This window comes from Microtus ochrogaster, linkage group LG9 (genome assembly GCF_000317375.1).
Source record: "Microtus ochrogaster isolate Prairie Vole_2 linkage group LG9, MicOch1.0, whole genome shotgun sequence".
In the NCBI taxonomy this organism is placed as follows: Eukaryota; Metazoa; Chordata; class Mammalia; order Rodentia; family Cricetidae; genus Microtus; species Microtus ochrogaster.
In genome coordinates this window covers 18,645,286-18,656,390 of record NC_022034.1, presented here as the reverse complement: position 1 = coordinate 18,656,390, position 11,105 = coordinate 18,645,286, and positions in this window count along the sequence as shown.

Genomic DNA, 11,105 nt, shown 5'->3' with positions numbered 1-11,105 from the left:
AGTCTGTTAAACCATAAATTACCACTCCTTGTCTGAGTTCTGAAAGAGATTACTTACCCATTCACAATTTTTCCATGGGATGTTCTCCAGATGTGTGCCATCTGAGCCTCCTAACTTCTTTTTCCAGTGGACGAAGGTTACCCCTTGTTGAGGAACAAAGACTTGGAGAATATATACATCAACGTTCAAACCTGCGGGTCCTTAGGCGATGTGAAGATGCCATCACACTTCCTTAGAGTCCATTTGTGTTCACTAACAATGCCCCCACTGTGGTGAGCAAGTGTATGGCTTCTCTAACCCTCCTTTATGTATAATTTTATGCTAATCCTTGAATTGTTCAAGGAGTCTTTAACAATCCGCTGTCTTTTTCTGTCTTTTGAAGCATCAAATAATGTTACAATTTGGAAATCCCATAGATGTGGGCAATTGTGTCTTCACACATTCCTGGGCTATTGGGTTTCTAATATATTATATGTGAAGGATATGGTCCTTTCCAGTCCATTCTGGAATGCTGTAGGGATTCTCATTTTCAAAGTGGTCCAAAGTAGATGACCATTAAGACAATGTTACCTCTAATCCAATTTCCCATCATCTCAAACTATGCAAAGGCAAATGTTTGAACCTGTGGCTGAACTCACTCCTTTGAATACCAAATCAAGACCCTTAATGTATTATCTTAACTATTTTAGCAGGAGACTGATTGTTTGCAAAATATCTTTGGGTTGCCATTAGTTTGGGTTTAATCCTTTAAAAATATTCAGTGCTCAGGTCTATTCAGGAGCTCAGAAACCCGGCTCATCGCAGCAGCTCAGCTCAGCCTGCGCGATTGCTTGTGTACTTAGACTCCGTTTATTTTGTTCAGGTTCACGATCAGGCGAGACAGCACTGTCAATTCAAAAAGACATTCTTTTTTCAAACTATTGATCTCAATTGCTCTTGCAAATCCTTTAGTATTGGCTCTCAGGATTACTATAATGCTATAATCATTCTGTTAAGGATTCAGATTTGTGGTGAGCTAAAAGATGGGAACATCAAAGGATTGAAATGCCCTTGAAGCAATCAATTTTTGTTCATCAAATACAAATGCTGAGAAGCTGCTTTTGGCTAATAATTTATAACTGAATTAATGACACATGGCTTTTTTTCTTGGATCGTTTTCCTCCTCTTAAATGATCTGATTTTATATTCTGGGAAGTGAATTTAAATTGCAGAGTGTTTTAAACAAGAATGCTTTGGAGAGTGAAAAGCTTGTTTCACTTGCTTTCAAGCTATAAAGGCAATAGAAACCTTCTCTTTCTTTGGACTCTTAAGGAAGTTAAATCCTAGCATCATATCTCTTCTGCTTTCGCTGGTAACTAAACATGTGATTGCAGTTTGTAAGTGGGTAGCATACATGCAGAATTTTCCTCCAGCAAAAATTTCTGTTAAAATAATGAATGCCCTGGTGTGGCTCAATTGCTTTCATGTAAAACGATCCAACAAATAAAAGTTTTCTAATAATAACAATAATAAAAGAATATTAAACCCAGGTATATATTTTTCTGCTGCTAAAAATATGACTTAGGAATTTCTGCTAACATAGCTATTAAAAGTACTGAACATTTTAAATACACAGTCTTTGGAATTATTTTCATTTGCATTTTTTCTTGGGCTCTTCTATTTCTCTGAGAATGTCAATATTTATACTCTGGCCTATGAGGAAAATCTTCTATTTAGAACACTGGATATCTATATATTTCCATGTGTCTGGGCCGCTTCAGAGCTAATCATTAAGACTATATATAAAAACATGCTAGATGATAATAAGTATCATTCAACAGCAGAGCACAGTAAAAGATTGTATGAGTCTGACCTTTATTTTTGTGATTTTTTAAAACAGAGAAACTGAATAAAAATCATATTTTATTAAATGATAAGAAAATAAACATTGATAACATGACCCAAACTGTGTAATAAATTAATTAAAAACTAAGATTTTATAAAGCATCCTAGCAGTATTTAGTTATAGATAAAATCAACTCCCTCAATAATATGTCAATATATGTTGAAATTTGCTTCATTATGTTGAAAATGTCAACAATTTTGTTGAATGATCAAACTTTGGTTTTGTTATTATGAACTGAGTCACTATTTAATGACAGCAAGACTATATTCAAAACACCCTTAACAAAGACTTTCTAGTTTGCAACGTCTTTGTCTTTGTGTTTCTGTTGCCAAGAGCTGGTTTTGGCATATAGCAAATTCTCAGAAAAATAGTAGTGGGGATATGAAAAGTAGATCTCACTATGCATCAAAAACATGATAAGATTTTGGTCAAAGTACTATTTGAGATTTTCTGGCTGCATGAATTTGAGAAGAAAACTATCCTTGGACTGAGTTGGGGTCAGTTTTTTTTTTAGGAGTGGAGATCATGGAGATGCAATTCCACCTCTGCTGTGGCTGAAAGTGAAGTGCAGGCTGTGGATGCTCCCAGAAACTGCGAGGAGGGGATTCAAAATTGTGGTTTTGGATCTTAAAGTGATTTTACTTGAAAATGGTTAGTATTCTAAATCTTATTCCTCCACCCTTAATACCTGCAACAATCAATTTTATGTCATTTTAAAGTTTGGTCTGGTTTTAAATTTACATTTCTTAAAACAGAATCCATGTCTAGATAGGGACGATTTAACACTGTTATGCATTCTTTAAATATTTACATCTCACTTTTAAAGTTTCACTTTGTTTTATGATTACTTCTGTTGTGCTTGCTTTTCTATTTAATTTTTTATTACTTCTGGCTTTTGGGAAAGCGTTAGGGTTCCAGTTTCTTTGCTTGCTGAGTTTCTCAGTGTTATTTGCCTTAATCTTTGTAAACTTGGATTTATCTAAGACCCTAGCAGAATGTTGATTACCCTTTGTGTCATGTGGTATTTATCTAGCTTCAGCAGTTAATACTGTTAGTGTAGTAAATAGGTACAAGGCCACTTGCTTTATAAATACTCCTGACACTTTTCTGCAGGTGTTGAGGATAACAGAAAGCATCCTGTCTCAGGATAACTCAGTTATCCTTTAAATGGAAACTGTTGGCAACTAATACACCCATAAACTTGCATGTGTGTGTGTGTGTGTGATTCTAATTACAACATGTATAGATCACACAATAGAAACTGGCTCCAGTGTAAAGAGTAGTGTTTTCCTTATTGTAAAGTAAGACACATTGCTTAATTAAGACACAATGATTAATTTTTCATGTACTCAATCATACATGCTACCCACTGGAACAGATGAAAAGCATACATGTAAGATTCAAGAAACAATTAAGTCTTTATTATCTTTTAATTTATATTGATTTTCCACAATCTAGTAGCAGAAACATAATGAGAGGGATCTTACACAATGGTTTCACAGAAAGTAGCTGACTCACTTCCAGAAACAATTTCAGAGGGTGAACATCACTGTGGAAGAAATGCTCAACCTGGAACCAAGCCTGACTCTCCAGGTCCTTGCATGCCACACACACCCTATAGTTCAGTGTGCTTGGTTGGTATGGAATGCATGTCTGTATATGTGTTGATTTTATTGGTTAATGAATAAAAAAACTGCCTTGGCCTGTGATAGGGTAGAGTAGAGCTAGGTGGGGAAAACTAAACTGAATGCTGGGAGAAAGTAGGCGGAGTCAGGAGAAGCCATGTAGCCCCACCAGAGAGAGACATCAGACGAATTCTTGGTGGTAAGCCACAGCCACATGGTGATACAGAGATTAACAGAAATGGGTTAAATTAAGATGTAAGAGTTAGCCAATAAGAAGCTAGAGCTAATAGGCCAAGCAGTGATTTAGTTAATACAGTTTCTGTGTGGTTATTTCAGGTCTGGGCAGCTAGAAATGAACAAGCAGCTTCCTTACAACACTTGATAGTGTGGTTGATTGGTATGGCTTAAGTAAAATCTAAAGTGACCCAACTAGAACTAAGAAATCTACTATCTACATCTATGTATATGATTTAGCACAACAACCTTGTAGTAAGTGTTCCCTTTATGGCAAACACTTACTCTGTTTGTTCTGAGAACATATTTAAGCAGAGTGAAGAAGAGAAGGAAAATGGGAAATACTTTTTTTTTTCTTTCTAGTTTGAGATTTTTTTTTCCATTTCTAGTAGTTGCTACCAGAATTCTGTTCAGGAAGATAAAACCTTGTCTCCCTAAATTGTCAGATTTGATTTCTATAGTGCCCATTTTTGTGAAAAGGAGAAATGACTCTATTATGGCAATGAATCCAGAGAAATAACAACAAATTTCACCTCATAAAATCAGTTTAGTTTATCTTTTAAGTTGCAGGGAACAAAACCATGTTCTGGTACACCAGTGGTGCACTTTTACTAGGATTCCAGAGGAAGGTAAGGAACTTTGGAAAAATTGAAGAATCAGTCTGTATTGAGGATTGAACATTCTCCAGGTTAACACTTGCTTATTTCTGTAGTTCCCTGGACTTTTCCACTTCCTCTTTCTGCTTTGCAGATCGATCCTCACAGTAGCTTATGGCTTTTAATTAGCTGGTGAGTTAATGTCCAGGATGTAATTATGTCTATGTTTTTCAAAAGTTGCACAAACATTTTGGAAAGCTTATATCCTGTAGATGTCTAAATATGTTGATGAGTCCCACCATCTAAAGTCTTATTAATACACCTCTCATCTTCATAGTTGAGAAAAACAATGAATTTTTTCACTAAATTGAAAGGCAATTGCAGTCATAATATTTTTGGAGTCTCTTGGATATCCATGACCAAAAACCAAAAAGAGGGCTTCTCATGCCTGATGTTGGTGTTTTCATTAGATAGTATTTGGCTGTTGTAGGGAGCATTGTCAACCCAAATAAAAATTTTCATTTAAATTGTATATGTATATCTGTATATCTACTTATGAGTATTATAGGTATTTTTAGGGAAAGAGTTAATAGTATGATTTCCTAATTATTTTTGAGAAATCCTTATCATTTTACCTTTTTCTGTTCTGTGTTATCTCCTTTCTCATCACTCACTAGAGTCCCCTGTTTTCCCATCTCCCCCACCAAATCACTTATGCCCTGCTATCCTCCCTACCCTCACAATGATTTCATTTTATTTGGATTCCTAACTACATTCTAAATGTTTGTCTTTGTACCCAAAGATAAGTTTCCTCTTTATTAGGAAAGCTTTTTGCAACAGACAGAGACCATTACAGAAGGCTACAATCGGTCAAAATGCAGAGTTGTGCAGTCCAGTCCTAACTGATGTATCTACAACGCATAAAACAAAACTAAGGCTCAGGGATCATTGCAGAAGAAAAGGCCAGTGGAACGGGAAGTTTGCTGTGAAACTGTGTCTCCCAGGAACATCAGAAGCTATACACATAAAATCTTACCACTGTTACCTTCCAAGCATGAACAAGAAAAAAAAAAAAAGACATGTCAGCAGGGACAGGAGAAAACTCAGGAGGTCTCAACCACTAACAAAGAACTATAGATAACCAAGGAATGCAGAGAACAGGAGAAAGTTTTGACAGGGAACAACATTCCGACTGTTTATTTAAAACCAAATGGTTAGCTCCAAACATATCTATGGGTAACATCATATGGACTGAACATAACTGTATTTATGTTTTGGGGAATATATGTATGTAATAATTAATTAAAAAGGGCATGAATTTGAAAAAGAGCTAGAAGGTGTATATAGGGGTTTTTAGATGAAGGAAGGAAAAAATTATATAATTATAATCTCAAAAATAAAACAAATAATGAATTAAAATTTATTGGTGTATATTCATTGTGCATAACTGTAGGGTACATCAGGGCATGCTTATGGAAGTACAAATGTACTTTGAGATATTGCCCTTTACATCCTCTTCCTCTCCCCTTTCTAATTCTCCCACTTCCCACAGACAATTTGTTTCTACTTTCATGGCATACATACAAACATGATTTCATTAGTCTATTTAAAATTTAGGAACTAAAAATAAGAGAAAATATGTATTTTTCTTTCTGAGATTGACTCAATTCACTTAATGTGATGATCTCAAGTTGTGTCTATTTTTCTGCAAATGACATAATATTATTCTTTCTTATATTTGAAAATAATTTCAATGTGTCTGTATACCATAACTTTGTCCTAGTTGGTTTACTGTTGCTGTGATAAAACACTCTGGCCACAAACAACTTAAAGGGAAATAAAGGGTTTATTTTGATTAACGAGGTACATCACTGAGGGAAGTCAGAGCATTTTCTTGGAAAACGTAAAATGTTTTCTTTAATAAAACAAGTTTATGTGACTTTAAAAACAAGTTTCATTTTATTATGTAAATCAGCAGTATGTGGGATTTAGAGATTTTGGGAAAATCTGAATGCAGGCTCTGAGCCACAGGGCACAATGCTGATTTCCATAGATTGTACTTCTGGAAGGTAATGTGCCCAGTGCACTGGTGGCAAGCTTCCTAGCTAGGTTCACCTGTTTCCATGCTGTCCTTATTTTCTGGCTTCTCCAGCACTCTTCTGCTGGGGTTGGAGATGACATAATTTTATAACTTTTCCTTTAAAACTTTTCTATACCTATTTCCTTTTCCTTGGCTTGTTGTGCACTGAAGATGAGAGAAGGGTCCTAGGTTCATAATAAAAGGTGGAGTTGCACCCATCTTCAGGACACTAATTTTATAATTCAGCCTGTGCCTTGATCTCAAATGAAGACTTAAACTGGAAGAAATAAGGGTATCAGGACTCTTGAATGCAGAAGGGAATTTTTTTTTTTAGAATACTTCATGTATTCATGCATAGTGTATGACTATGGTCATGGTCAGTTCTATGGTAGGTAGGGTTAACTTTCCCCTTCTTCCAAAGATGTTTGTGTTTCGTTTTCTAGACTCTTAATGGCAAAAGATAACCCATTCCCAAATGTGAGATGGGAAGCTTATCTTGGGTTATCTAAGTAGGTCCAATATTGTTGTGGGAGGTCCTTCTGCTCCTCCAGCCAATAGCCGCTGAGATACCAGCCCTCTGGGGCATGGTTTCTATCTCTTTAAAAAAGTGGCCACCTCCCTTCTCGCTCTCTCTTACTTCCTGCTCCGCTTCCGGCAACTAGACTCCCTTCTTGATTGCACAGAGGGCTGTTGTCTGGGACGGTGATCTGTAAGTTTTTTTCCCTTTAAATAAATAATGATTCTATTAATCATAATTCTAAACTGGTGTGGGATTGTTTTTGACTTACGCCTTCACCTTCACAATATAGTCATAAGGGTTTTTGTAAGAAGGAGGCAGGGCAAAGTCAGAAGGACAGTTATTTTGTTTTGTCTCTCATATATAGAACTTAGATTAAAATTATACATATGCATATATACTTATATATGTCTTTGTGTGGATCATAAAACTAGAAAGGGGATCATGAGAATATAGAAAGAATAATTTTGTTTGTTAAAAATGTTTTTCATAATATTTTTATAATCTTTTGTTTTTCATAATATTTTTATTGATTATTTGGGAATTTAATATCATGCATTCTGATCACACTCACTTTCTAGTCCTCTCAGGTCACCCTTCACCCTTGTGACTTACCCTTGCATCAAAAAGAAGAAAAGGAAAACAATAAAACAAAACAAAACAAAACCACAAGCCCAATTTGTGTTGTCCATATATATTCACTGGAGCATGGTCAAATTCCCAATATGAAGCCCCTTAAAAAACTGAACTTAAGCCCTCAACTGTGGAGTGAAGGCGTAAGTCACTAACAATGCTACACCAGTTTGGAATTATGATTAATAGGGTTATATTTATTTAAAGGGGAAAAAACTTACAGATCTCCCTCCCAGACAACAGCCCTCTGCGCAACCAGGAAGGGAGTCTAGTCGCCAGCGGAGCAGGAAGTGAAGAGAGAGAGGAGAGGGAAGTGGCCGCTTTTTTAAAGGGAGAGAGACCACACCCCAATGGGCTGGTATCTCAGTGGCTATAGGCTGGAGGAGCGGAAGGACCTCCCGCAACAGTGGAGAGCTATACTCCAGGATTTTTTTTTTGTTGTTTGTGTTTTGAGACAAGGATTCTCTGTACTTTTTGGAGCCTGTTCTGGAACTAGCTCTTGTAGACCAGGCAGGTCACTTGCCTCTGCATCCCAAGTGTTGGGATAAAAGACATGTGCCACCACACCCAGCTCCAGTATTTTTATCATAACTTTTCAGAGTTCTTTCCTTTGGTTTCCTGGGCCCACTGTTACTTTTTTGGGAGATAAAGGAATGGGACAGGCATGGAAATAGGAGGTCTTACTGCAGCCTTCTATGTCTCTCTTTCTCGACTACGAGACTGCAGTTGTCAATGTCACTACAAAAATAACTCCCTTTGCATTTACAGTTAGTGGGAGCATGGATCAAGGACATCCTCATAGTTTCCAGCATCAGCATGAGCCATGGACCTCAGCACAGGCTTTGGTGGTAGTATAAATCACACATACCAACATGATCCTGGCACAGCATTGGCCACAGACCATCACAGGCCTAGGTGGCAGCACAGGCCAAGAATATGAAAATGGCCTCTGGGGCAACACAGGTCAAGTGCACCAATATGGTCCCTGGCAGCACCCTGGCCCATAGACATCAAAATCAGCAAACCTTCATGCAGCAGCATATACCACGGACATCCACATGAACCTCGGGTTTCAACATGGCCTGGGGCAATGGATCACAGACACCAAAATGGCCTCCAGGGTAAGCATAGACCATAAAGTTCTTTCAAGGAGATCCAGTTCAGAAAATAAACTATTCTTCATCTCTGACATCTTTTCATTGCTCAGATATATGGGGATCATGTGGCTGGGCAGTGTGTTTTGGGGCTGAGTCTGCAAAGCTTCAGGATGAAGCACACCACCCTGTTGGCTCTGCTTAGGAAGGATGTTTTCACTCATACACTGCAGCCTTCTTCATAGTGGCATTGGAAACTGCCGTGTGTCACAAAGTATATATATTTGCCCAAACAGCTTTACACCCAAATATTCAATGCAGCAAGTCATTGGTCTTGTTCAAAGTTTCTTATTTCTGACAAACCATAAATACTGGACAACCCTGGGGATATCCTACTGTTTGGCCAGAGTCAGGGTGTTCTTGCAGCTAGGCAGGGCCTTCGGGCTAGGTTCCATGTTTCAGGCACTGCCTTGTCCTTGATGTTGGCCTCCCTGAGGTTTGCCAGGCTCTAACTTTGTGCTTGTAGCCTGCAGGTCATGCCACTGTCCCCCTCCCACCAACTAGCTGGGGGCTGGCTGGCAAACCTAGGACTGGCACAATTCGATGATAACTTCTGGTTCTACAGCAGGTGTTATGATACGATATGGTGCAAGATGGGACCGTGGTGGATAAGGGCCACTGTGGCAGGTGGAAGTTCATGGTGAGTGAGGGACAGACATGCCATGCAGGCAGCGCTTAAGTGGGGAGGTTTTTATGGGGGGAGGAGAAGGGAAGGGAGTGGGAAAAAGGAAGGAAGAAAGGGGAAGAGAAGAGAAAGAACGAGAGAGGGAAAAGAGAAAAAAAGGCAAGAAAAGTCCTGCCTGTCCCTCCAGAAGAGCAGCAGCGGAACTTGACTCTTAAAGGGACCTTTGCATCTGCATACAAACTAGGACCCTGAGCTGGCTAGGATATTTCCTGGGTGTAGCCTGCCAGATGATAGGGTAAGTGAGCATAATGCCTGAATCCTAACATTCTCATCTTTTTATTATTATAAAAAGTGGGGAGATTAAAGGGGATTACAGGAGGGACAGAAATAGGGGTGCCAGGTTCTCAAGACTGCTTCATGCTGAGTTGTGGGCATTGAAATCTTGGGGTACCTGAGAAAGCTGGGATGCTGGCTATGTCCTGGGGTAGCTGTTTGTTTCACTGCTGTCCAGGCTCTGTGGAACTGTCCATTGTCTCTTGGACCTGGCAAAATTCTGGCAGAGCAGAGGACAGGTTAAGTTTAGGAAAAAAAAAAAACCTTTTTTTTTCTTTAGGTTCTGGTGATTAAGGGGAAGGGTGTCAGTACTGGGAAAAGATGGGGAGACTTGTGCTCCCAGGGCCTGGTAATTGAGAAAGGGGATATCTGACCTGTTTGAAGTGAATCCTCCAAGTCGTCTACATGGAACTTACAAGAATTCTTTGAGTTTGTGAGAACGTAAGTTTTAGACACATTAGCTTTCCCACTATCTAAAATCTGTACTGAAATTCATTTTGTAGAAATGGCACTATACCCATATCAGAAATGAGGGTGACAAATGTTCTTGCACAATGAAAAGTACCTTTTAAGTCTATAGTTAGAAAAATGACCAAAGAGCATTTAAAATCTTGATCTTGCAGTTTTGAGAGTGGTAGTACTGTGCCAGAACTGGAGTAATAGTTCCTGTGTGCTGGCTCTGTGAGTCTGTGAGTCAGAGCGGCTTGACTGACAATATGTGATAGTTACACAAGACCAATTTTTTCTGTCATTTGTTGGTTCTTTGTATTGTGTACGTGTTCTAGTTTTCTTCAAGCAAAACTTCCAGATCTTGTAGTGGATACATCTGGGGTTAAGTTTAACCTCTGTTGGGATTGTCCCCCCCTCCTCATAACAAATATAATGTGTGAATATAATAATATTGGCATGGCAGGCAGATTTCTAAGTACCTAAGATCTCCATTCCTTGGTATACATATATTATTCTCTTCCATTGAGTGCAGAAAGGACCTGTGAATATGATGTGATGTTGTGATTTAAACTTGAAATATCCCTTATAGGCTTATGTGTCTGAACATCTGGTACCCAGCTGGCAGTGCTGTTTTCGGAGCTTATGCAAGTTATAGGAGGTAGGACCTGGCCAGGAGAAGTTGGTCACTCAGAGAAGGTTGTTGAGGGAATATTATCTCTATTTCCTTCTTGTCACATCTTTCTGACTCCTGATCTGCCAAGATGTGGCAAGTCTCTGACAAATGCTCCTGTGCTGTGAGCTCTGTCATGTCTTTCCCACCACAATGGTCTGAAAACCACAAGCCAAACTACACCTTTCTTTCTGTAAGTTGCTCTGGTCACATATTTGTCACAGTGTTGAGAGAAAAGTAATGAATACAGATATTATTCCTTGAAGGCGTAAGTCACAAACAATGCCACACCAGTTTGGAATT